The 27,965-nt window shown below is 42.6% G+C and overlaps 1 long non-coding RNA gene across 2 annotated transcripts; it reads right to left on the bottom strand.

Annotated features, from left to right (window-relative positions):
* Window positions 1-1,077: 1,077 nt before the first annotated feature.
* Window positions 1,078-27,204, bottom strand: LOC101721288 (uncharacterized). 2 transcript variants are annotated; one of them, XR_205704.3, is made up of 4 exons: window positions 26,984-27,204; window positions 26,292-26,336; window positions 5,849-6,039; window positions 1,078-1,768 (listed from the first exon to the last, which is right to left on the bottom strand). It is a non-coding gene; the product is annotated as an uncharacterized LOC101721288 (long non-coding RNA). The 2 variants fall into 2 exon arrangements; XR_001184166.3 differs by having other exon boundaries at window positions 5,955-6,039.
* Between the last annotated feature and the right edge of the window lie 761 nt (window positions 27,205-27,965).

Raw genomic sequence — 27,965 nt, 5'->3', positions numbered from 1 at the left:
AGATACCAGCCACGAGGGAGCCAGGGACTATTGGGCAGCGGAAGGAAGAAAGCAGTCCTAAGTGGGGCTACCACTGGGCGACTCAGAGAGGAAGGCTTTGCAGAGATGTCTCAGCTGGCCTCACCACACAAGGACAATAATCCCTCCATGCAGGCTACAGAGAGACAGGACACAAGGAGGAGGGGTGTGAGTGTGGAAGCTTTACGTGTTTGTGGAATTGTACCAGCTACAGAAGAAAGTCAGGGTAAGAACGAAGGCAAAGGTGACTCCCACAGTCTATCCCCTCAAAGTCCTCAATAGTTTTCTCTTTCCTTTGAGAATCAGCTTGTCCTAGAATGATGGTGGCCTTCCTTCTGAGGCAGGCTGTGATCTTAAAGTGAAAGGGAACAGTTTGCAAGGTGGCTGTGAATGGAGATTCTGGACTCAGATGACACGGGCTCCATCTTAGCTCGCCGTTTGCTAACTAGGAGAAGCCAGGAAAGTTTCCTTGACTGACTAATTCTCTATTTGTTTATCTATAAAATACAAAAGATTACATTACTATAGCAAGGACTGAATGACATATTTCTTATAGTTGTGGCATATGAGAAATCTTCAATAAATCACTCGCTATTGTAACTAAATGTATTGCTCATCAGAGTTAAGTCAGGGGACAGAGAGTACTCTAGATACAGTATTTCAAACTGGAAAGGATTTAACGCAGGAACTACGTGCTTTTGACAGCTAGATAAGTGGAAGCAAGCAGAGCAGTCATTAGCTTTCGGCTTTGATTCTCAGAATCACAAAGTCACTGCCTCCAAGGGGCCCAGAACCAGCAGGAAGCCACATGGGCAATGGTCACAGGTGGTGGCCCTGCAACCCCCGCTGATTAGGGGGACATGAGGGGGATCAATGACAACGTGTCTTTTATTGTAATACATTTATAATTTAAACACAGTTTTTCGGATCACACTGAATATGTTACAGTTAGAGGCAGGAGGATACAGTGGTTAGAACAGCCTGTAATCAGTGCTGCAGAAGCCTCTGCTACTGAATTATGGCCCCTACTTGATCCATCACTGTCTGAATCCCCTTCCGCCCACCTTGGTAAAGACTCTTAGGGGCCAGAGGCCATGAAAGAAACCCCTGCCCTGGTCACTGTGGACACAATTCGACGGTGCCCAGGAGCGCTTGTGTGTTTGTGGGGGCTGAGTGTCCACGGGGCTCTGAGTAATTCGCGTTAGGACAGGGACATGTCTCAGCTCATTGTCGCCTTTGAGACCCCTTTTGTTATGAAGACGCTTGTTGTCTAAAGGCAGCTAAATTTAGCCATATTTTGTCAGCTAGAATGTACGCCCTGAAGAGAAGGCTAGCAAATCTGAGCCATGTCACACTTTATTAGTCATGCGAGCACTTAAAAGCACGGTAGAAGCTGGGCTTCCCGGGACTGGCAGTGACACAGGTGAGAAGTGCTGTGCCGACTCTTTTAGGATTTACCTCCAGAAGCAGGATGGAGGGAAGGCATGAAATCTCCTAAACAATGAGTGATTTCTTTCCCTTCTTGCAAGATTCACAAATGGGATATTCAAATGAGGAGAAAATGTTGAAGTGGGATAGATGCTGTTCCCGTGGCCTTTTTCTTAGAATCATCATCTGACTCCAGTCCCATTTGAATTCAGAAATGTTGTTTCATTGCTGACACTTGGTTAGCTATTTGAGATGCGGATGGGGAAAGAGGCTCATCTTCACCGTGTCAACTATGAAGTAGGCACTTCCTATTCATCCTTTGCTGTAGGTGGAAAAATGATGCAATAAGGTGAGAAACATGAGCTTCATTTGAAAAAGAAGAAATTAAAACTCTGAGATGGGTAAAAAGGGCCAGGTATGAATTCACTTTGCTGAAGTCCATGTTATTTCTACAACTAGGGTCATTGTACATTGAAGAATTTGATTTAACCATAGCTTTGGGACTGAAATATCTTGGCCTTGGTGTTGGCTTCCTTTTCCAGGGTTCACAGTGCTCTGGCAGGGCTGTGTAACATCATCCTTCAAGGTCCAGGGTTCAAGTAGAAGCTGAGTGACTCTGATCACCAAGCACTCTCCATGCCACTGGGTCCATGTCACTACGGCTGTTATTAAACAGAATCTCTTGTCTAAAATCAGGCATGTGTCTGCTTCTCCATGGGGCCCATAAAATGCAAAAGAAACGCCCTCTGCTGTCTGAGGAAACAGGAGCTCTCCATACCCTTTGTTCATCTGGGAGTCTACAGTAGGTTAATAATGGAAACTCCCAACAACCCTTTCCTGTAAAATGTCTGGGGTTTCTCAATATGTAAAGGCAAATGCTTAATTCAGTAAGACAAGATGCCTCCATGCATCCTGCAAAGAGCAGTCACCACAGTGTCCCCACCCCACCACATCTTTCCTTTCCTGTAAAGGGCCAATCAGAATACCAGCTGGGATATCTGAGGTCTTTCTCTCACCTAGAAGAGCATTATGAGATTTATGACCCTCTGTGACCTGGCTTTCAGAGTGTCAGTGGTGCAAGGGGCCTTGAGGACCAAAAAATCAAGTCCACAGAAGTGAAGCAATACCTGTAAGGTTTGACTGCTAGTCAGCGACAGAACCTGGATCAAACCAGGTCTTCTGACTTGATGGTCAACAGGTGGCAACATGACAGCTGGAGGCCTATGTTCTTGACTTCACCTCCATACAACTATGTGACCTCAGGAAAATTTTAACAGCCCTGAGTCTCACTTTTTTCATCCAGAACAGGATGAAGGGTAGTAGAGAAGATTAGTGATAATCAAGTATCCACTGAGTACCTGCCATAGAATAGGTTATCAGTAAATGGTCACTGATACTATTAAGGGGTAAAAACATCAAGGGATGTAAGAGTTAAGGAAAGGAGAGGTGAGCTTACTGGAGTGGTAAGGAAGGACTGCTTGGAAAAAGGCATCAAATGAGGCCTTTTCCTAATATTTGGATAGGGATAGGAATAAGTAGGGCATTCTTGGTGGCAACAATGAAGTAAGCCAGAGTTTGTAGGCGAGAAAGCTAAGGTCCAATCTAAGGATAGTGAAAAACCTGTTTGATTAGAATAATAGGTTCAGGAAAGTGAGCTGCTGGAGTTTAGTCTCTGAAGGTTTGGGGGAGGGCAACTTGAATGTCATGCTAAGGAAGTTGGGCCTGTAGGCAGTGGAGAACCTTTAAAGAATTCAGAACAGAAGAATTATTGAATACAGCAAATCAATCCGCTGTGACTCAGAAGGTGAACTGGAACCAGAAGCAACTGGAGGTCAGCAGACTAGAGGAAGGGTTCTTGTAGCAGACCAGACAGTAGAGGAATAATCCAAATAAAAGTTGTGGCTGCTGAAATGAGCAGGAAAAGTTGTCAGGAAGAGTCAATACTATAGTAGGAAAGAGAGTTTAATTAGCTTTATAATGTAGAGAGGGAATATTCATGGCTTGTTGGGTTGAGCACTATATTTTTAAAGAAAAGGTGTCCCAATCCACATATCTACAAGAAAAGGAGCATGATAAATGATTAAGCCAAAATGAGTAAAAGACTTTAAGAAATGATAAAATGAACTCAAATGAAGATTGAATGTTCAAGATCTGCAAGTCTTGGCTCAAACACAACCCCTTAGGGTTAACTTTCAATATGCATCTTGGTGATTCTTCAAAGTCTTTTCACTAATGGCAGACCTCGTTGATGAAAAATGATGGTTGCATATTAAGTCGGTAGCATAGGCAGCCTACGTCTACCTTCCTTATTTCTACACGGAGGCTCATGGAGCCTTTCGTAATGATCCTTTCCCTCTCGCCTCAATGGTAATGCTCAGAGCTGCCATTCTCCTAAGTGCTTGGCAGAATGCTGGAGCCCTGTGCTGTTCCATGAAGGAAGGCATCATACTCATATCTACAGGCTATTTGGACAAAAAGAATGTAGTATAAATGTATAAAATTGTTAACTAAGTAACCAAAAAGGCAGAAGAACACTAAATTATCACAGTTAGCAACAATTGCAGCGATCACTCCTAAGACTAGTATTACTAATGACGCCAGCTGGTTTCCGTAGGGCTGGTTCTGCTAAATGCTAAAAGCCTGCAAGGAGAGCACTGAGGAGCTGCAACTTCGATCTCGAAGAATGGGCACTGCTTGTCAAGTAAGCGTTAGACTCTGAGCTCAAAGAAGCAAGGGTTCCCCCAAGAGCCTGGGATCCAGAAGGCCAAAGAGAGGGTGCCAGCCAACCGTTATCTCTTAAGCAACGAGGCTGTTTCTGCAAGGTCTGGAAAAAGAACAAACTGGATTCAGCTGCTGCTAGAAGAAATACTTGCTGCTGCCAACCGGAAGCAGCCATGCCACGATGATGCTTACAGGTGTGAAAGGAACAGGAAACAACCAGGAAGTCCCCTCTCCTGGCTCCCTAGCCCCAGCATTGCCGACGCCCCCTACTGGCAGAGTCTGACAGGGAGCCTGGTGGCAGAGCACAAATGAGGCCTGTGGTGGGGATCCCTGAACTTCCAGCTGAGTCAAGAGCAATGGGTTTAGAGCTGAATCACAGTAGCTCAGTGACAGGCACATGCTACTTCCTGCCTCAGCCTCCTGGATAGTCTGAGAAGTTCCAGAGAAAAGAAATTGGCTCAGAACTTACAGGCGTCTTTTTAGGTGCCCTTCCCTTCCCCAGTGTACTGCAATACAAATGTATAAATTAACAGGCTGGATCTATACAAATTGACATAGAGAGACTCCCATTATGAATCACTTTACTTTCATATGAAAAGCAAGTTACGTATTTATATAAAAATAGAGAAGAAGGCTCTATGCCAAGCTATAAACAGTGGTTACCATCTGTTAGGGAGGTATTAGTTATTGGATTTCTTTTGCTTTCTACTTCATTTCTCTATTGTTTGTATTTTTTAATATGAAGGTATGTTATTTCATAATCAGAAAAAAATCCTATTGCTTTTGGAGGAAAAGGAAAGAACCACTTAAAAATGACATTCTCCCCAATGCTACTGATGCTATAGTTAAGATGTGGTGCTCAGACTGAACAGAGTAATTTTGAAGATAAGGAGAAAGGAGGTTATCAGCACTTATTGAACACTTAGTCCATGCCATGCTGTTGGGAAGTGCTATAAAGTGTCACAGTTGATCATCTCATCAACTCTATTGTTCCCATCTTCCAGAGAAAAGAACAAGGCTCAGAGTAATAAACAATTGCTCAAGACCTAAAAAGAAGGAACAACTAAAAGCTGACCGTACCGCACTGCTTTATTTTCTATCTTGTAGTTGTACCTTACATCACTTATCTTTCTGCCTGACATTATACATATATTTTTATTTATTTATTTATTTTTAGCTAATTTATTTTTCTAACACATCATACTCCTTGTGATGGGTGTTATAGGCTGAATGATGTCCTCCCTCCAAATTCTAGTCCTTGGAGTCCTAACCCTCAAGAATATCACAGAGATCACTAATGCAGAGAGGCTGTGACTACATTTGGAAATCGGACCTTTAAAGGGGAGAGGGAGTAAAGTGAGGCCCTGAGGGTGTGTCCTGATCCATTCTGACAAGAGTCCTGAGTGGAAGACACTGGACGCACCAAGAGCTGCCACCAGGTCTGGTCACACCCAGACTGAGGACGACCATGGCAGGAGAGTGGGAAAAGGTGGCCGTCTGTCTGCAAAGCAAGAGGAGATGGCTCAGGAGAAACCGAGTCTGCTAATGCCTCAGTCTGGGACTTCCAGCCTCCAGAACTGTGAGAAAATAAATTTCTGTAGTTTATGCCACCTAGTTTGTGGTATTTTGTTTAGCAGCCTAAGCAGATCAACACAAGGGAATTCTTATGGATTATACTTACGGAAATTGTCTACTAGTGCTTTGCATGCAATAGATCCTATGAGAGTATTTGCATTATTTATCATCTTCACCTTTTCTCTTTTACTCATGTATTCAATAAGTCTTACTTGCATAGTTCCCTGGGCCAGTTGTAGATCTTGCAGATAAAACAGTGATCAAAACAAGAAAAATCTCTGCCATCACACAGCTTAGCTAGGGGAGGAGATAAGAAGCAAATTAAATAAACACTTCTATATAGCAGTATATAAGTAAAATTTATAATATGATAAATAATGAGAAATATTAAAGAGAGGGGAAGAGGATATGGAATGGGGAGAGGGAGGTGACAGGGTAGACTTCACAATGTAGGATACGTTGGGATAAAGAACGGTGGCTTTTAGAATCCAGAGATGATTTTAAGTGTCCGAAAGCCCGCAAGTTTGTACTTCCTGCCCTCTTCCTGGTCTAAACCTACATCACTGTAGGTCGCTAACCAGCTACAGGATCCAGAGGTCAACCAGAGACCTGTTTCTTGGGACAGTTAAGTCCCCCAGGGGAGTATCTCTGAATCAGGAAACAGTTTCTTTTCCTCACCATCAAAGCTTTACCATTACAATCCCTCCACTCTATCCACCCTGCAAAAAAAAAAAAAAGCCTCAAAGTTATTTCTATCCAGTCAAAAATGGAAATGGTTTGTAGCATTTGTCTGCATGCTGGTGAGAAAGGACCTAGGATGCTTCATGTTTGCTTGCACCGCTTCCTCTTTAAACAGCAGGAGAAAACAGGGAAGAGTAGTGGTTGAAAAAGAGCAGAGAGACTGAATTGTTTCCAGGATTTACTGATTTGCTGGCTGACCTCAACTAAATCTCCTTAACCTCCCTTTCTTGAAGCTTTCATTCCACACAATAGCAGGGATAAAGAAATTTGTGGTTTTGATGTTGTTATCAAATGTTTAGAGCTGTGGGTGGAAGAGAGAAAAGCAGCTGCTGTGTTTTCATGGTCTTTCCATTCCCTTTCCCCTTCTCCTGACCCAAAAGGGCACAAGCGTCTGCGACCTCACAGGTCCTCTTACTCTTTGGGGACAGGCTTTGCTCAAACCTAGTGGCTATGAGCTAACAGGACAGCGGCTGCCTTGGCATGCAGCATGCCCTTGCTTGGTCTATCTCAGCTTCACTATGCCCCTCTGCACCTGCAGGGTGATGTCAGTAACGGGAAGAAGCCCCAAAGACAAAGAACTAAGTGAATTTCAGCCACCACTAGGCTGCTGGGTTGCCTGGGAATAGAGTTCAAGGATCCAGAAGGCCACTTCCCAGAGAGGACCTCTGTTCTGATGCCTCCTGTGGGTCAGGTCCTGAGACTGGAGGGGGTAAATCCTGCAAGCACAATCACTGCCCATGTGAGGCTGCAGCAGCAGCAGCCTGAGGACTGGTTCCATGCTCCTGGGGACTGACGGGTAAAGGCAGCACAAGGTGAAGAGGCTCTGGCTGGCGACAGAGACCTGGAGGTGCCCATTCCTGGGTCCTTGTCTACCCAGGCCAGATCCCCTTAGGATTCCCCTAAATGACAGATGGCTCTCCCGGATGGCCAATCGGCACAGATGTGACCCCAGCCTTCAGATAAACAATGGCCCTTGCTGGCATGTACAGTAACCTAAATTTCTCTAATTATGAACCCAGCCAATGCCACAGTCTTGGACAGACCCTGTTTCCAGGCCCCATGGTCAATTTAAGGACAGAGGCAATGCATAGAATAGAAGATGGGATTGTGTGGGCAAAGCCTGCTTGCTGGTCCCAAGTCCTCCACCAAATGCCTGAACGACCTCCTTTGCTGGTCTCAGTGTCCTCACATGAGGCTAGAAGGTCACAGCCATGGAGTTATGTGCAATGTAGGTTTTATTGTCCTGTCCCCTTGAGAGCTCCTTGAAGTCTATTTACACTTCATGCCACTTGTAGTAGTGACTTCATCTTGCAGAGAGCAAGAGGGACAGGAGAAGGAAGCTCATGGCTTTTCCCTTGCACTCCCTCTGAGCTACTATTTCAGGTGAATTACCCTAGTTCATTTCTCACGTGTGAAAACCAGCCCTGGCCTCTGTCAGCCTCCACACAGCTGTCCGTTCTTTGGTCCATTTCCACCCTGGAGCAATCACATGAACAGAACCCTTGCATGGGGCCTTTGTGTGGGAAGCAAATGGAAGGCAAATGGGAGGAGAAGGAAGGCAGCTTTGAGGGGATGCCCAGCATCCGAGAGTCCATCCCTTCCAACCTGGGCTCCTGGCATTGGCCATGTAAGTTTGGCTTGTTTTTCCTCCCCATATCCTGTTTCCTCTCAGAAAATCCTCTCACTTCCTACTTAGAGAATCCACTTTTGGGTCTGCCCTTGTCTTCCAGGTCTGCTTTTTCCTTCTACACCTTCTAGAACCTTTATATTTTCACTCTCAGATGGTCCAACAATGTATTTTCCTCCATATGGTCTGTTCCTTTCTAGAGCAATTCTGTACTAGTTGTGTTCACACACATGTGCACATACACACTCATACTCAGACCGTCCAAACTCATGAGTCCTCAACATCTTGAATTAACAAGAATTGCTGTACACCTGCTGTGATTGGCACTGGACTGCCAGCTCTGAGACCCAAAAACAATGTATCCAGATTGGCATCTTCTTAGGTGGGAAAGCAAGATCAAACACGTAGGGAACTGAGTATCGCTAACTGGCAAAATGTACACTGGAAAGGTTCAGGCATAGAAAGACCAGTCTGATGCAGGAACATTGTCATAGCAGCAGTGAACTTGTGAGGTCTCCCCACGTGAACATGGAACCAGATAAATACTTCTAGAGTTTAAAGGTCATTTTCCAAGGCAAAGAAGCAGTTACCCCAGGGGCGGAGGAGTCTTCCACTCAAACCCATACTCAGGTTGGGAAGTGTGGCTTGATCCTGCAAAGCAGTGTTCCCATATGGCCTCCCTCTCTGCTCCCTCTTAGTGAGCACTCGCTATGTATGAGTCCCTGATAGAAACCTGAATCCCTGTCTTTCTTCACAAGCTCTATTCCAGACAGCTTGGTGAGGGCAGAAATGTTGGTGCTTCAGTGCTAGGATTCATCAAAAACAGACACCCTGAGTCTGGTTGGCGGGCTGGATGCTCCCATCAGTGGCACATGTCTTTGAGAACATGATGGGAGCAGAGTAAAACTCGTCAGTCTAAAAACAGAAAAAATGAAGATACTTACCCAGAGTACCCTGGGCGGCACAGATTCATTCTTTCATTCATTGTCTTGTGGGTCAATGATAGAGTGTTTGGTATGTGCCTGGAGCAATATAGACGGGACTGTTCCCATCACAACCCAGCCCTGGCCTTTATGGAACTTGCTAGTCTTTAAATCCAGCCTGTTGACTAGTATGTTAGAGAAATGGAGGATAAGAGCTCAAGATATTGAGAAAGAAGAAATCAGCCTTCTATAGAGTTAGTTCATACAGAAGGCTTCACAGAGGAGGTGATTTTTTTGGAAAAAAAAAATAAACATAACAATTATCTAAGCAGAAATAGGAACTGTTCGGTTTACAAAAGCCCAGAAGTATTAAAGAATCCAGAATCTCCCAAAAGCAGAGGTTCCAAATGGCCGGTCTAAGATTATTGCGGGTGAAGCGGATAAGGAGAGGTACGAGGGATGAGAATAGAGGGTGGAATCTTCCCCTCAACTGTTTTGGCTTTTATTATATAGCCATGGGGTCCTAGGGAGCTTTCAAACATCTGATTTCAAAGATTCACCTGTCTCTCAGGTAACTCTGTATTGGCATGAAAGGGTCATAAATAACAAGAGGCTGCTAAATCACAAGACAGGAAGGGTCCCCATCTTCTGAGTGAGACATGATCATGGACCAAGCTTACTGAGAAGTGGAAAAAAATCAGAACTGGCTCAATTCTGGTACAGCTGTTCCTTCACAAAATTAAAACACCATCAGTCAGGAGCATGGCCATGTGGTATTGATAGACTTTCCATGGATTAAAAACGGCACCCCTGATTAAAAAGGAAGACACTTACTCTGAGTCTTCTCTTTGAAGGTTACCTGTCAGAGCTTGTGCTGGGGGAGTTGCGAGCTGGGCTGAGAGCCCCTCTTCTCCCACAGAGATTGCTGGGAGATGTATCTGGGGGCTGAAGAGAACATGACTCTGTTGCTTCTCCTTAATGTCATGAAATCCCGAAGCCCAAGAGAGAAAAATGGGCCATCCAACACAGAAGTGATTATAAAAACTGACTTTCATGTTGATTGTAGATTCTTTAACATGCCTCTCACCCCATGGTGTGTGAGAAGAAAAAGTGTGACAGGTCTTACCCTGAAGGGAAAGGCACAGCACTTGCTGGGAACTTCTGCCAACCTGGCAATCTGGTGCTACAGCCAAAGTTGTCCTCCAGAAACACAGAGCCGAAGGACATCATGGCTGACCTTTTCCTCCCTTTGCTGAAGGCTGCTATTCAACAGCTGGCTTTCCCCCTCTTCTAAATCATCCTTTGATTCTATATTCTTAGGTGTGAAGTTGTTTTGTGAGAGACTCTAGAGTTTGCAGCTGGATTTTGGGAGGCCATTATGAAGGAGCCCAATAAACTCCCTCCTTCTAAGTTGCAAACACCAATTAAACAACTGTGCTTGCACCTGGAAGGGCAGAAATTGCCTTAAAACCCTTAATCTGTAGCTGTAATTGTCAGATCATATGTAGAAATGTGGAATTTGGGAATCATTATGGATGATAGTGAAATAGCCCATTTATTACCCTTTCTCGGCTTGAATGTTTCTTGAGTGAGTTGTTTTCCATTTATTAGCCCTGGCTATATAATGCCAAAGCATCTGATCCATGGAGCCAGAATTCAGCCCATTATTTGCTGCATAATATGAAAATTAAATAATACAAAAAGAATTGGGGTGGAAGTGGCCGATGCAAGAACAGGAGAGGACTGGGAAGGGCATGGGCTGTCATCCACATCGTTAGAACATTTAGATTGGCTCAAGTTTTCGTATAATTGAAAACTCCTTTCTCAATGATGTGTTAGGGATCCAATTCTTTTGAGTGTCAGAGTGACTCTTAGGGATGGCTTCATGAAAATTCAGTGATGCCTTCCCTTCTGAGTCAAGCAGTCATTTTGACCTTTCTGGTTAGGATTTTGGGATATTTGGTTGGTAGTATACAGGACTCAAAATATGTTCAGTGAAAAATTAGGAAACAAAGATGTACAGTCTGAGTAAGATTCCAAAAAGAAGGTCAAATGGGTGCTATTGTTCTCCAAAAGTCCTCTACATTTTGGAGGTGTATTGTAAGTAACCAGGCAAGTGATGTAAGGAAATGCCTACTAATTTCAGCTCTTTCCCACCAAGCTTCACCTGATTTGCATTATCTGTATTTCTTTGATCAACTTCAAACAATCTTTCAAGGTCAAGTTATTTGATCTGGGGGGGTTAACGTTTAACTGAGCTTTTACTATGTACCAGATACTGCTCCACATTCATTTCTTGACTTAATTCTCAAGGTAGCTGCTGTTGGTATTCCCATTTTTCAGGAGAGAAAAATAGAAGCTAGGAGGATCACATAGAAGCCTCAAGGACACACAGCTCCCTGTGTTGGGGCAGAGTAGGAAACAAGAGTGTATAATTAGGTGGCCCCTAGTTGAAGGCTGTGCTGTCCCTAAAGCCTCTCTTAATGTCCCCAACACACTGCAGACCCTGCCCCCTGGTTCCCTTTAACTTTTGTTTGTACTGTATATCTAGGAATGTCCTATCACCAAATAAATATCATGTACTCTTGACAGCTTTTCTTTTGTTATATTTCATTTTTGTGTTTTATGAATTTTTTCTCATGTATATTTAAAATTCTGTCAAAGTATATAGGCCACATCTTACATACCCATGTTGTAGCCTGCAAAACCTTTCCGGGGATCTGAGGGTGCCATGGATCTGCCTGATCTACCTCGTGGTCATCATGGCCTGATCATTTGCCACGGTGAAACTAGTGAACCGCAAATGAAACACTTGGGAATTGTGGATGTGTGCTCTGAAACTTCATGGTTCTGCTCAGAAATCGGAAGCCTGATTTCTGATGAAATTTATCCACTTCTTAGCAGTAGCTGAAACACAAGAGATATTTTTTGTGACTTGAAAATTGTGGGAAGACCTCTTCCTCAACACCTTGAGCAGGGTCTTGAGAAGTGGGTAGAGAGTCAGAGTAGAAGTGTAGATTTCTTTTCTGGAGATTACACAGAATATGCAAGCCAAACTTGCAAAGTGGTTTCTATGTTCTTGGAGTTGTCATTTTTGTCACTTTGTTTGGCTGTGAAGCTGATTTTCACACAAGCCTGGTGGTTGTTAAAGTAAACACAAGTATAGTATTAATATCCTCTGCATATATTTAGGTAAAACTGACATCCAGTTGAAGTCAAGAAGTAGTTTGCTTACTCATAGTTCTTGGAAACTGTACACATACTGACTTCATACTTATGTTTCCCACATATACTTTCCAACTAACAGCATCTTCTCCTCAACTTTTACAAAATTTTACAAATTTCAGCACACAAAATATGCTTAAAATATCAAGTGAGTAATTTGCAGCCACTATACTTTGAGAATCTGCCAGGCCTACTCAGAGCATGTCTCTGAAATATTTTGCTTGGAAACTGGGGGAATTCATTCATCCCTTTGGATCCACAGGTCAGGGACTGCTCTTAAGTAGACATGTATCTCTTCTAATTAGTCACCTTTATTTTGCAAGAATCCTCTTGGACTCTTCAATTGACCTCAGTTCTCCATTAGCTCCAGCATATTTTAGGAATGAAGGGTTGCCTTGGCCAACCTGATATGCAGCTATAATTGCTCCAGCTAAGAGAAGGCTCATGCTGTCCTGGAGCTGTGCTTGGTATTTATATTTTACATCATTTTGGTGGCCCCCAGCTATGACTAATTACATTCTTTTTTCAAAATTAATGAGCCAATGACAGTTTTGGAGTCTGCTATCTCTGAGTCACTCCCAGTTTCTTGTAGGTTTAAGACTATCATACATTAAATATTTTATTCAATATAAACCTGGTCCTGGACTTCAAGGAGTTTACAGCCTATTTGGGAGAGAATAATTAAAGATCCAGCAATGCAAATTAAAGATCCAACAAGGTAAATTAAAAATTCAGTGTAAGGAAGAACATTCCAAAATTGCATGGTGATTGCCGAAGGCATGGTGATTATAGGAATTCGAGGGAGAGAGGTCACCATGGTAAGTGGTGACGGGACTTTCACTGAGCGGAAGGAGGAAGTGAGCTGAGGTGGGTAAAGTCCATGTTTCACATCAGGCTCTAGGTTCTTCATTTGTGCATGGCTAGTGTTCAAAGTCTAAGCCATTTCATTAAAAAAACAAAAAGATCCATTAGTGTTTTCATAGGGATTGCATGAGGCCTATACTGAGTGGGTTTTTTTCTTAAATTCTTTTTTTGGTACATTTTAGGTATACAATATGTTTACATTTATCATTGGGTGCTTGTACCTGTACATGACGTATCTTGGTTCTTATTTTTTCCCCATTCCCTGTCCTCCCTTCACCCCCTCCACCCTTCCCCATTTACAAAGAGTTTGTTTCCATTTTTTCCTTTTCTCATAATTTTTCCTTTCCCTTCTTTACTTTCCCCTTCCCCTACCCCTTTGGACCTTTTCTTCCTGTTTCAAATTATCAATTATTTGTTTTAATTATTTTAATCCTTATTTATACTTTTTTTTCAAATTTCTATATCTGGCCTGTCCATCTCTCCAGTTAGTCAATCTATCTTATATTACCTGGTAAAGTGTATTACTCTCATTCCTATACATTTCTCATAAGCCTGTTTCCATATACTTTATATATTTAGTGCTATCATGGATGGGGCTTTTCCTCTTACATAGTTGTCATAGTTACTTTTTCACTGCTGGGACAAGATACCCAAAACCCGTAATTTAAAGGAGGAAAGGTTTATTTTAGCTCACAGTTTGTAGTGGTTTTAATCCATAGTTGGCTGGCTCCAAAGCAGGGCAGCATGGCAGATTAGAATTGCAGAGGAGAAACCATACACAGCAAGGAGGCAAACAGGAACCAGTAAGCAGTGAACCTTCCTTTCCCTTTTATCCCATCTAGGCTACAAGCCTATTGGTTGGTGCCACCACACCCAGAGTGGGCCTTCCTATTATTTATACCTGGAGCTATGCTAAATCAATCAGTGGACTAATTCAGTACCACACACTCTTAATTCAGTATCACACACCCTAGATCCAGCCAACTGCCAAAAACTCCACATATGAGGCTTTGGGAGGACATCTAGATGTAAGCCATGGCAATAGTCTCAACGGATATTATTTTGTTTTGTTTTTTGGGGGGGGTACTGGAGATCAAACTTGGGACCTTCTGCTTGCCAGACAGGTGGCAGAACCACTGAGCTAAATCCCCAGCCCTCAATCCATATTGTTAAAAAAATGTTTTTTATATTGTTTTTACATCTAACCATCATCCTGAATTCTATTCCTGTTTCTGAGAGGCCTGGACTTGAGTGTCTTGATTTTTCTGTTTAATGAAAGAATTCCAGAAAATAACAAGTTTATCTTTCTCATCTATAATTATACTTTTCCCTTTTGTTTCATGACTATTCCTTTGCCCAAATATTTGTAACAACACTCAGCAATTTAATGACATTTTACGTTCTTATCTTACACTGTCTGCTTTTATAAGAATGCCTTAAATTTACTGACTCTCAACCTTTGGCATGTATTAGAATTACCTAGGAAAAGATAATTTACTGCTGAAGCTCAGACATGGGTATTTGGGAGTTAGAGGAGAATAATTTCTACAAGTAAATTTTGAAGTAAATCAATTTTACAGCTATTACTACTATTATGTATCATCATTATAGCATCTGGTATATAGGTATTATTATAATACTGGGTTATTACTAAGTTTCAAACACTGTTCTAAGCACTTAATGTATGTCACTTTAATTATAGCTCACACCAATCCTGTGACATAAGAAATTATTGTGCCCATTTTACAGATAGTATTAAAGCAGAAAGACTAATTTACTGAAAGTCTGACAGCCAGAAAATGTTGTATCTAGGACTTAAACCCTGGTCAGTATAATTTCAGATCACGTTTCTCATGATCAACATTCTGAATGGTTAAGTGTGATAATGAAAATCATAAAAGAAACTTTATAATATGTTTTATTAAATATAAAATGCTTATTGCTAGTTCATTAGTTATTTGGATCGTTTTTTTCCTTTGTCTTGTTGATGTTATTCATTATAGTGACAGTTTTCCTAATGTTAAGTCACCTGTTCCTAGGGTGGTCTATCTAATTGTAGAGGATAATTCTTTTAGATGCTATTGAGTTTGATTGCTATTGAGTGATATTTGACTTAATAGTTTTTCTATGTATGTTGATTAGAATCATTGATCCATAAGTAAGGGAAGATGTGTGTACTTTCCACTAACTTTGGGTTTGGGGTTATTCTTCCTTCATTAGAAAGCAAAATTATGTAGCTTTTCATTTTTTCTTGTGCTCTGGAGCAAATCATGTGGCAGTAGAATAATGTGATGTCACTACTAAAAGACTTATGGGCTTTGACATGTTTTGTACATAATTGTTTAATAACTTATACAATTTCATCATGATGATTGCTCCATGGGAAATATTTTCTTATGGATGAAAAGGGTGTCACTATTTTCTGCAACCTGCTCATTATTGAAAATTTCAAAAACATGAAAAGTAGAGAGAAACACAAAAAATAATCACCAACATCCCATACCCAAGATCTACCAATTTTTAAATTTATCCTGCACCCAAAATTTTGTATCCTGCTCTTCTCAATTAAGGTCATAGCATAAACATTTTACTTTTCTTATTGAAAGTTATTTTAAGTTACTGAATACTATTTTCCCAATTTTAGAGGACTTTGCTTCGGGTTCCACACACTTGCTTAATGATTATATTCTAACTCAACACATAAATTAACTTTCTTGAAACTCTCTCCTGCTCTGGGATGTTCCCTGGCTGGGAGTATAAGAGAGCCAGGGTAGAAGTCTCTGTCCTCCATTTTAGCTTGCTTCTATTTTGATATTAAATAACCAGCTGATTACTAATTGTACCATTCAACACTAGGATGCAGAAATAATCAGAATGTTGAATGACTCCACTAATCTAAGGGAATGGAAGAAAGGGCAGCTTGCATGTGTTTTAAAGGATGAATAGAAATTTCTAGGACAATGGCAAATAGAAAAAGCCACAGCTCAGAGGTCTAAAACAGGAGGTGTGCTGCAGGAGTTATAAGTAGTACCGGAAGTGCCAAATGTGGAGGACAAGTGCTCACTAGCAGGTCCAGGAGAGCTAGGGGTAGTTGAGATCAATGCACAGTGGCCCTCAGGAGCCAGTGGCCCTGGACCCTCTAACTTAGCTGTGCCTCTCAATATCACCCCAGGCTTCAGGTGCTGTCCAATTGCCAAGTTAAAAAATTTTAAAAAACTATATGCCTCTTCAATCCTGATTTCCTCAAATTTTGATGTAATAGGTATTTCTTTGCTGCTTAGTTGGCAATACTTGGTTGGTGTCTTATTCTGAATCCCCCCAACACAGATCCTAAGACAAGGATTTGCATACAAGTAATTGAATTGTAAACTGATCCAGGAGATGGAGAATGGGAAGGAGAGGAAAAGAAAGGGAAACCTACTGTGGGAATGGAGTTCTACCCCAGCTGGGAACTTGGGGAACTAGTAGAAACATGGTCCTCAGAGTTGTCCCACCTGAAGGGCTAAGGTCTGGAGGTATACACCAGCTCCTACCAGTCACCATTCAAGGACTGCTGAGGGACCGTGCTGGTTAGTCCCTTGCATGTCTGGCCTGCCGGGTGTGGAAGCAGAGGGGACTCTGGGTGAGGAGGCATAGGTGGACATCAAGCCAACATGTGCTGAGATAAGACTCAGTGGATATGGTCACGAACTGACAATGTCACTACAGATTAGTATTTTGTACCTTAGATATATAATATAATATAATATAATATGGATATCTTTAAATCTGCTTTGTATCTATAAGTCTTTGTTTCCTTTGACAAATACTATAACATCTTAAGAATCATGGTGTCGCACTACTCATCTTATTCCAACCTCTCTGATTCTGTGCCTACCACATGTTCATGCAGCCACGCATCCCCAGTGGTTCAATACACCCTCTCTTTCTCCATGGGCAGCCCATCAAATCTCTGGCTGCTCCGTGTTTTAAAAGTGTACCTTTCAATAGTCTGAAAAGACCTCTCTCCCAGCCATTGGCTCTTGACTGCATGTCCAGAGGCCCTGACTTCTCAGTTATTTGGGCCATTTCCCAGCTATACATCGAAATCAGCTAAGAGACATGCAGAGTTCTTCCTTTGGGGCACCTGATTGAGAGTCTCTTGGGAGTGGAAGCAGAGAATCTGTAGAATTATCCCAAGACATTCTTTTTTTTTTTTCTTTTCTGTACTAGGGATTGAACTCGGGACCTTGGGCTTGTAAAGCAGGCGGTGGAACCACTGAGCTAAATCCCTGGTCCTATCCCAAGACATTCTTATCAGGCCAGTCCAGCTCTGGTGTAGGGAGTAGGGGCCTGTTGTCTATATAGTACCCTGCTTTGTCAGTGCCAAAGCATCTGTCCTAAGAGTCCTCCTCCATGGGAAAGTGTCTGATCCCTGAGAACATCCCTAAAGTGACATTAGTTTGAGTCCCATCAACATTCTACCATTTTCTTTGAATGCAGTTATGTCTACTTTCACATGAAAATCTGCAAACAAGAACTGAACTTCATTGTAATCTGAGCATGTAGACTGCAGGAAAAGTACCCTGTCTCCCCTTTTGAACACTATCATTTGGTTAATGTGACCTCAGGTTGACAACAGCCTCTAAATCTCCCTTCTCTACCCTGGAAGTTGGGCTTTAGCTTGTTTTTCACTCAAGGATGGTACTCTACTTTCTTTCAGTAGTTTTCATTCTAATTCCAACACCTACCATAGGACAGATATTAAGGACAGTCAGCAGAATTGGATGATCACTAGGTATTTGATCAGTCAGTTCTGGATGATTAATGTAAAAGGCTCTGTGGTGGAAATCTACATAAAACTGTAGTTTTTTAAGAATTATAGAAGGTGAAGTATTGGACTGTGGGGTACAGATGATAAATTCAACTTTGACCAAGTTGAATTTTGGGAGACTGCAGGAGCATCAGGTAGAGATGTCTAGTGGCGAATATAGAACTCAGGAAATAAGCTAGAGATAACAAACTTGGAACCTGGAGGTTTCTACATGATCGCTAAAAGTTATAGAACTCTTAGCTTATGTAGTTTATTATTCACAGACTTTGTCAATCTGTTTTAGGTACAACACAGTGAGAAATTATATATATATATATATATATATATATGTATGTATGTATGTATATGATGGCAACATGATTTACAGACTTCTCTTTAGATTGCCATTGATTAGCTAAACATATTTCTACATTATATCCATTCAGATATTGTGAGAAATCATGTGAAATATCTAAAAAAAGTTCAGATATATTATTTCTATCTCATTTCTCTGATGTTCCCAGATGAATAATCAGGTTGAACAAGGAAGGTCTGACTTTAGGGACCAAGTATTAGTATATTATATTACTGTTTGCAATTCAAGCCACAAAGTTATTTTTTCACAGTTTAATGCTTTCAAGATTTGTCCAAAGTATTTGCATGTGAGTTATATTCCATGCCTGGTTTCCTTTAAGGTTTTGTAAATTGTTTTAAGATATTTGGCAAACCAAACATAGTTTGGGTGAATGATGAAGACTCTTCCTCCAGTAAGACTTTTAGGAAACCCATGAACACACAAATTAACTCATTAATTTAGAAAAGAAAAATAAGTCAAAAGAATCTTCATGAAAGTACATATTACGTTTTCTTTCTGAATTTAAGTTATGACATGGTTAAAATAAGAGAAAGCATTTTGGTGTTGAATTGCAGAATCGGTCCCTGGGATTAAATTTTCCTTTGACCTAACTTCAAAACAGAACTAAGCAACAGTATGGGGTTCTCCGAGCTTTCGGGATGTATGTGATTACTTCCTTATTATGAATTGCTTTTAAATTATTCCCTTTGCTCCTGTTTACCTCATTATTCTTTGAGCATAAATTTCATCCTCAGATAATTTATGCATAAAGGAATCTGATAGAGGAACAGAGCAGGCTCACCAAGTGTCTCTTGCTCATTACAAGTGAATAAATAAACAGGAATACCAAACAATCATTCTCATCAAAAGAATGGGGTGGGTTTTTTTTTATCCTAGACAACTCTAGTAATTACTGAGGGATTAGGGGAATCTAACCACTGTGAAACTTGGCAGAGGCATGTAAAAACCAGCACAATCAAATATCTGAGACCCAAACTTGATGGCATTATTTTCTGCCATAATAAACCTCTTCATGATTAATCAGAGATGTTAAACTGGTGGCAACCCAACACCCTGTGGAAGTGACATGGGGTTGGGAGTGGGGTTGGAGGTGTTTTACTGGGCGCCGGGTGGAGGTAGGAGGGCCACTGTTTTGTTGTAAGACATGATTCAGAGAACTGACATGGGTTTGTTTTTTTGCCTCAGATCATCTTCTAATGAAACTCACCCCCAATTCAGAATGAGCAGAAGATTGAACCTCATTGGCCTACACGGTGTTATACCCATATTCTTTACTTCGTTACCACAGTATACCAGCAATGGTCCTCTCGTAGCCACCACTACATACCCTCCTGGCCTGCTTGAGGGACTTCAGAGTTAGAAGAAGGCAGGATCTTCTGTATGATTTGCAAGTGAACTTGAAAGTCATAGTGCACTCAAAATACCACCTTGTCTCCTTCCCAAGTGACCTACAGTGCACCATTGGAAAGTTAGCCCCCAAAGCCTTCAGAGTCTCCTTGGGAAAGGATTCACTTAATAGGTTCTAAGATAAAGATCATATGGAGCTGAACATCAGCTAAAGATGTGGTACAGGGATGGTATTGGAGATGGGGGTGCAGTCATGTTGAGAAAGCTATACAAAATGCCAGGTGAACATCGAAAGGCATTTGTAAATGATCATTTCATCATTCTTCCTCCAAAAGACAAGCCTTTGTTAGGAGACAGAGAAGGTTCTTAAGACTTAATCACATGCCCAGCAGACTTCCAGGGGCAGCTTCACATTGACAAAGCCTGACAAAGCCTCCCTAGGCTTTGAAGTTCCCAAGAACATGTGCGTGAATTTTGTCTTCCTGAACACATTTGGCTGGCAATACTGAGCCCGTAACTATGAGCTCCCCAGCCTGTTTGGTGCTGAAGGATAGTGCTTGTCCTCTAAGTCTAGCACAGAGTCAAGTGCATATCAGAATGCCTAGGTCTGGAGCACATATATCAGTTGTTGGCTGGACCTGAAGATCTGTTAGAGGGCAGAACTAACGACACTGTGGAAATGTGCCCAGAGACATTTTTCTCTTGAAGCCAAGAAGAAACATAAATGATCCACTTTGAACTTATTAATAACTGTCAGATTTCTCTTGGAACAGCAAGAGAGCCAATTGGGACAGGTGCCTGGTACCTTGAGTTCTCCATAATAAGTCTAGATGTCAAGATAGTCTAGGGCAGCGGTGCCAAGCGTACAGCACGTGTACTGCAGCAGGCTGTTTGTATCATTGAAAGCTTTGCAAAGTTCACCATTGCTGGTGTAGGGCCATGATTTTCCAACATGGGAACACCATGAAGGTGTTCCTCCTGAGGAAGAGGGCCTGTATTTTAAAGCCTTCCCCATTTACCCCATCATCTGAACGATCAGTCTTCTGTGTACCAGCCATAAGCCCCAGCCCTCAAAGCAATACTAATAGCCTGAATTGACCTGAATTAAATATTTTTTGGAACAAACTAGGGTATGACCAATGAAATAAAGACCCACATCCAAGAGCAGGGCCCTGGAAAACTGCCCCTGAGCTGGGGTGTAGCATATGGGGTTTGTTAGCAGGAAGCATTCCTGAGGGGGCAGCGGTGGGAAGGAGAAGGAATAAGAACTGCACAGAGGAAGATGCTGAGCTGCGATGAAGTCCCAGAGAAAGCTCCAGGGGACCCCATGGGGATATCTGGAGCTGAGCTGGCCCCCTAAGGTCATCCTGAGTTGGAGCAGGGAATTGGGTCTTCATGCCCTTGGGTTGATTAGTCACTCAATGTGGAGAGAATGCAACCTTTGGCCAGGGAGTTGCTTTAGCCAAGCCAACCCAGGGAGAGCTGACAGCCGAAACTGTCTTCTGTGGTCAGTCCTGGCACCTAGAAGGAAGGTCTTTTATTTATCAGAGGGTGGAGGAGGTAGGAGAAGGGCGCAGTATTTCCCACAGTGTGTTTCAACTTCAGATGTGATTTGTGTGTATGTAACATCCCACCAGCCCCTGGTGGGGCTGGAAAGAAGCCCAGCTTCCTCTGCCCTCAATTATAAAGGAATGAGGCTCTGGAGTCCAGAGAGGAGTCTGGAGCTGATAGTTTTCACTAAGAGGCTCTGAAAGTTATTGCCTGTGGCCAACAAGTCGGGCTGCAATGAGAGTAGAACTGAGTGAGAACGCAGGTACTGTGCTTGGAAATCTACCACTGCGTTTGTGTAGAGGCTGGCTTTCGGGGACCAATCTTGGCCACTGGCTGAGCACGGCAGGGAAATCAATGCCAGCCCTTGCTGGGACACATGGAGGGTGCTTTGGTGCCCTCGCCTCACCTTCCTATGCATCCCCTCAATGGGGGTTCCACCTTCAGGGCAGTGTGACAGCTCTTTAGGCTCTCCTGGCTGGGCCCCATTTTTTCCTCACAGGCAATTCCCCTAATAAAATCCAGAACATTCAATACCTTCTTGGCTTCTGCTTTTTACCAAACCCCGATGAATGGCCTGGTCTTCTGTCTTAGCCGCCGGTGTTTGCCTGTTTATTAATTAACTCTTTGCACCACTGTGACTCCCCATCTCTGATAGTTGACTTTTGTATCAACATGAGTAAGGAATACCCAACTGATTGGCTTGGCATAATTCTGGGTGTCACTGAAGGGATTTACTGAAGATGACAGACCCACCCTGGGTGCGAGTGGCACCAACCAGTAGGCTTCTAGACTGGGTGGAATAAAAAAGGGACAGAAAGAAGGAAGGTATCTTCTATTTCGTCAGAGTAGCTCCAGTCTTTGCCTTCACCTTGGACATCCATCTCCTGGCTTCCAGCATAGACTCTTCTGCTTCCTGATGTGGACTCACACAGGACACTACAGTGAGCTGCAGGCCTTCAACCTTGGGATTTTTTTGGATCGCCAGTGCACAGCCAGCCAGCTCTTTTATACTCTTCCACACCTGACTCTGCAGGCAGCCCATGCATATATTTTATATTAAATCTGTTTCTCTAGTGAACACTGACTGATACACCATTCAGGTGTCTTAGAAATGATGCTCCCCATGAGGAGGCAGGACTTGAGACTCAGGGATCCTCAGAGAAAATTTGGAATAAGAACTAGCACACACCAAATAGTAAGAATAAAATAAAAAGCATCATAGCTATAAAGATTAGAAAGAACATTCCTGGATCTTATCAATCTTACTTTCTTCTCTGTAAGATTCAAGAAAAGAGAACCAGTAGCATTTGTGGAGCACCTACCACATGCCATGTGTTTGCCTGAAGAAATTTTCATAAAAGCATCAACTCAGGTGAACAGATGAGGAATCCAAGGCAGGGGAAGGTAATGTAATTAGTCCTAGGTCACATTGTGAGCAAAAGATGAGCCATATTCAGACTCTTAGGACTTGAAAAATCTGTGCACTGCTCATTTCTTGGGAGTGAAATAAGGATCGCTACTCCAGCCTGTGCCTGAAGAGGGAAGGTATGAAGCTGTCTTTGTAGCTGAGCAAGTAGTGGACCACTTCCTGGTTGTGCAGCTAAGCCAAGGGTAACCTCCTCTGCCATCTCATTGGTACCTTTGCACCAAATCATGGTGAAGACAGACCCCCAGGAGCTCTTAGCAGGAGCAGTTGCTTAGTGCCCTGAGGAGGAACTGTCACCTAGGAGAGCAAGAGGGAGTATGAGGAGCTGCCTCATGTACGTTCATGAGGACAGGCAGAGAGACAGACAGTATGACTTTCGTCTGGAAGGCAAGGGACAGCTGCACTCTCACGAATAACCACAGCATTCTCTGACAGACCAGGAAGAAACTTGGGAAGAGATACACAATCCCAAACATCACTGTGGGATGGCTTGGCCTTATTCATCAAGTCAAGTGACCTATCCAGTCCCATGTGGACAAGTGCCCCAAGATCTGAGGGAAGTTTAAATCTTTTTAGCTCATTGACTCTAATTCAAGCAGTAGTCAAGGGATTAGAAATGACTTCTACCCTCTTCATGGAGATAGTGTTCTATAACCAAAAAGCATCACGATGCAGGAGCTCTCTGGGAGGGTCTACATTTGCTCTTACCAGAGAAGAACATTATACCAATGTCTTTTCCATCCTGGAGCCCTTCCAAGTCCTAGCATGTCATATCACTGCCGTCTCTAGAGTGAGAATCAATATGCTTTTGAATGCATATCCTCCAGTGTGAGAGAAATGGAGCACAGAGTCCCAATTTCCTTTCTTTCTTGCTTTTCCAGGGTGGAGGGGCAAACCCAGACCCTTGGGCATGCTAGTCAAGCATTCTGCCTGAGCTATATATACCCCAGCCCCAATTTTATTTCTCTATTTCTATATGTATTTACTTATAAATGATTTAAATATATTGTTTGCTAATGTTCCAACGCATAATATACAATTTCATCAAGGTTTATACAGTAGGTATAAATCTATGTTTCAGTCAGTCTTTTATCGTGTCCAGCTTTTTAGCTAGCCCTTGGTAGATCTGACTAGGTCACCATTCTTAATATTTTATAAAGGGCTTGTTTATTATTGGAGTAGGAAAAGCTCAGACATTGTCTTATTTTTCACTTGTACATAATATCTTTTGTGAGACAGTTCATGAGTTTCTTGATTTTCTGCATGTCTGGTAAGCAGAGGTTCTGACAGCTTTCATTCTGGACTATCTTTTCACAAATGTTTGTACTGCAAAAAGCCTTTAAACACAGAATTGGGCTCCTTTGGTGTCAAGAGCAGGATGGTTTGCTGTTCAGTGTTATAAAGAAACGTCTTCCCCTGGGGTACCAGTTGGGCAGCTTTCTTAGCATTCCCATCTGGGTTCCCTTCCTGCAGGGATTTTCAGCTATGAAGTGTACACACTGCTTATGCATGACTTACTGGAGTGGTCCACAGTGGCCCATGAATTTGGAGCAAGAGGGGCCAAAGTGAATGAGATCCATGCTGTTTACTATGCTGTGAGTCATAACGTCCTCTGTCTCTAACCCGAGGTCTCGTGTCTTCTCTAGCATCTATGCAATGTGGCAGGTTAGCTTGAAAGTAGGGGAGTATCTGGGACCATCTATACTTTTTAACAGCATCCTTTATACATTTTAAAAACTAGAGTGTAAGACCTTTCTAGACATTTGTCTATTTAGCTTGGTTAGAACTAGGTAAAATTGGCAAAGGAGCCAATTCTGTGTTTTAAGCCTTTCTGTGGTACAAACATTCTTGAAAAGATAGTCCAGAATGAGAGCTGTCAGAACCTTTGCTTACCAGACAAGCAGAAAAATAAGAGACCTGTGAAAAACTGCCTCATGGAAGATATTATGTACTAATGAATGTGTACCTAACTGCACATGCACTAACTCATCTTGGCACACCGACATGGAAACCATCTGTAGACTTCCTGTCGTGTTGTATGGAGCCCACCCTTCCCTCCAGGTGACTTGTTTATCCCACAGGTTATTGAGCAGTGTGCCACATAGACTGAGGGGGCCAGGAGTTAATCCATAATCAATACAGATAATTTTCTTCAAAAGAAGTCATAATGTCTTCTCCTCCTCACGGTCCCAATGAATGACCTTGGAAGCCCACTGGAAACTACTGCTTCTGAATATTTCTCTCTTACCCATTGTATTTATCCCACACCTAGAACATTTATCCATCACTGACCTCAGCCCTTCAGGTCTTGCTTTGTTTGCCTCCTACCATATCTGAGCACTACTGTGTCTGTTTTACATGTGAGTTAATATGGTTTAGATGGACTATGTAAATGTTCACATAAACTTTTCACAAAACAAATTGGCTAGCAGCCTCTGACCACAGTCTGCTCTCTGTTACTGCCCCTTTACTTCACACATGACAAGACTCAGGCTGAGGTGACAGAGGTACTCAGTCCCTGTCTGTCACCAGTTCTTGTGCAGGTATCATTTGCTTGTCAGGAAAACCTAGGCGAGAGTACCTAGTCATCATTACATGAGTAGTGGTTTTGAACCAAACTTGATTAATTTCTATTGAGTGAATTATTTCTTGTTCTGAAATCATATTAGAAGAAATTTAAGTGTGCTTTTGCATTTTTGAATACAGAAATTGAGATTCTATACCTCATGGATTTTGGGCGAGAGAAGGTGGGTAGAATTGGGGTAAGGAAGATACAGATTAATTTAGAAAATAAAAAAGCTGCCAGATGACTCTGTCACACTCAGGGACACACTCCTGTGTGATCAAAAACACACATGCTTGCAGGATTGAACACTTGATGCTGCAGTTAAATTGTGACACATTGTTCCCCTAAACAGAGACTCCAGCAAGTCCTGGGCATCAGACCCACAAACTTGTGAACACTGTCATACTTCATGCCTGCTGGTTTTGAAAAAGATGGATCACCCCGACTCCTTTACTGTACTCTGACTTCTAAAACCAGCCTTTCAGTTTGACAGAACAGAACATAGTCCTCCGAAGTTTTAGAAAGAAAGTCAACTACACCTCTGGAAGGAGGAAGATGTGTTCACATGTGTGGGGAAAGGAGGCTTATGGAAGAAGGCTCAGGAAGGGAATCGGGGACATGTGAATTCATACAGATACAGGAATGTGTGGTACCAGCTGACCATAAAGTGCTGCCCAAGTGCTTCATTTATAGTCTGTGGTGAAGAAGTAGATGGAGCCTCTCTAGGAGTCACTAAATGTGCTTTAGGTGGAGCTGCAAAGGCACAGGGTAGGACAGGATCATTGAAGAGATGGACAAGAGAGGCCGGACATAATGCTGGGCAACAGCAACAGGATTTCTCGAATGTTGTTATTAGGGAGTCTTTCTTGCTTTCTTTCACACCATTTGAAAGTCCTGTGACATTGCGCTCAGTTCTGTCTTTCCTGGTCTCAGAAACCAGTCTGGCTCATGATCATTTCCTATTGATGACAGTGTTATAACTAAAGGAACAAGGGACACCGATCTACCCCCTGAGACTCTTTCACAAGAGGCTGGATGCAAATTTCTGGACTTTTTGTGAAGGAGAAAGCAATTAATGAGAAAAAATATCAAGCTAAATAAATCAACTCACCTGTAATAGATGGGGGTAATAGAAGTCAACAAGTTTTCTTGACCACTGCTCAGGGAATTTTGAGAATAGTGAATAACAGTTAGTAATTAGAAATATTGAAATTTCCTTATTCTCAGAATAAAGTCTTTTCTTATCCCTGATTATATATATATTTCAAAATGTCCAAGCTGTAGATTAGAAATAAGCATAATGAGATCATAGAATTGGCATCTAGCCCAACCTCCTCTTTTTACAGAGGAAGAAACTTAAACTCAGAGATAGGAAGACAGTTATCTGAGGTCACACAGCACTCCACAGCCCACACCGTGTCTGGAACTCAGGGTTCAGTGGTAAGCACTGGTTTTTCTCTTAAAGCCCATCATTTCCTTGAAAGATCAGAAATAAGTTTCTAATCTCTCCCTTTAAATGAGCTTTCCTTTTGGCAAGAGAAAAGTAGATAGCTGAAAAGCTATAGGTGCTAGAGAGGTAGAGGTAGGGATGCAGAAGAGAAACTTTTCATTAATATCACTGTCCCAAAGCAGGCCACCCCCAAAGCCCTGCTATCTTCATGGCACTCCTCTGTCCAAATATCCTCCACAGGCTGTATCATGGCCTACAGAATACAGTCAGTCTCCAAAACACACCCCGGGGGTTCACATCCACCCTATTCTTATAATGAGGCTCATATGAACATTAGATGAAGTATTTCTTACCATTATGGTGGCCAGATGCTGAGATGGCAGGTGACCACATTCTAGAGATGGTTTGGGGCCAAAGGCCTAAAGTGATTTGTTGCCCAAAGCAAGCAAAGCCCGCTCACTCCTGCTGATAGGAAAGTAAAAGCTCAGAAGAGGATCCTTCCCTGGGAGAGTCCTTGGGGGTGACACAGCCCAGGGTGACCCCACATCTGCGGCCTTGCACAGGACCTTGAATGTGTGGCAAGCACACACTGCCTCTGAGCTGTGTCCCTCTCCTGAACGTGTGTCTGACCCATGGAAACCATGACATAATGGATTAGGAATCTGTAATAAGAGTGTGGCAATATGTTAGGCAGCACAAGATTCCAGATATACATGTTGAGTAACCTTGGGGTGATAAACTTTGTCTCTCTGGACAGTAATCACCTGCGTAAGAACCTTTGTTCCAGGGCCTGGTGTGGGTCTCGGTCCCCAGCAGCAGGCAAGACAGGCATTGTCCTGCGCCCACGGAGCCTTGAGTCCAGCCTCAGTCCCTAGGGGTGTCACTGTTACCCTGCTGGTTGTACACCGAGTTTAAGTAGTTTCCGGTCTTTCCATCAGAAGGTCACCTGAAGCACTAGGTAGAGAGACACCAGCCTAAGCCATTCTGGAAGCTTTTCACTAGGGAAATCAGATCGAATGAATGGAGCTTTTGACATAAGCAGATGCATTTAAGTCTTTTTCCTCTTTAAATCAAGGCAGAGGTGGGGCTCCTTGTAAGAAGCACGTGACGTGCCGAGCCATTCTGTACCCAGAGCCCATCCTATGTATCTCCAGCTCAGACTGTAAGCCCTTTTGCCTTTCCAAGAGAGAAACATTACAGACATCATTTTAGGGGGAGACTACCTATCTCTTGGCCTAAAAACAATGCTCCTGTTAGGGACCTGTTTGCTTTGTCCTAGCCCTGCACAGACTAAGTCCACTGTCCCAACCTCTGGGCCTTTCAGTTCCCTTGTGC

The sequence above is a fragment of the Heterocephalus glaber genome, unplaced genomic scaffold, assembly GCF_053883595.1.
Source record: "Heterocephalus glaber isolate CG9 unplaced genomic scaffold, H.glaber_assembly_v1.0 deba00001689, whole genome shotgun sequence".
Classification (NCBI taxonomy): Eukaryota; Metazoa; Chordata; class Mammalia; order Rodentia; family Bathyergidae; genus Heterocephalus; species Heterocephalus glaber.
This window is presented reverse-complemented; position numbering and strand designations above follow the sequence as displayed.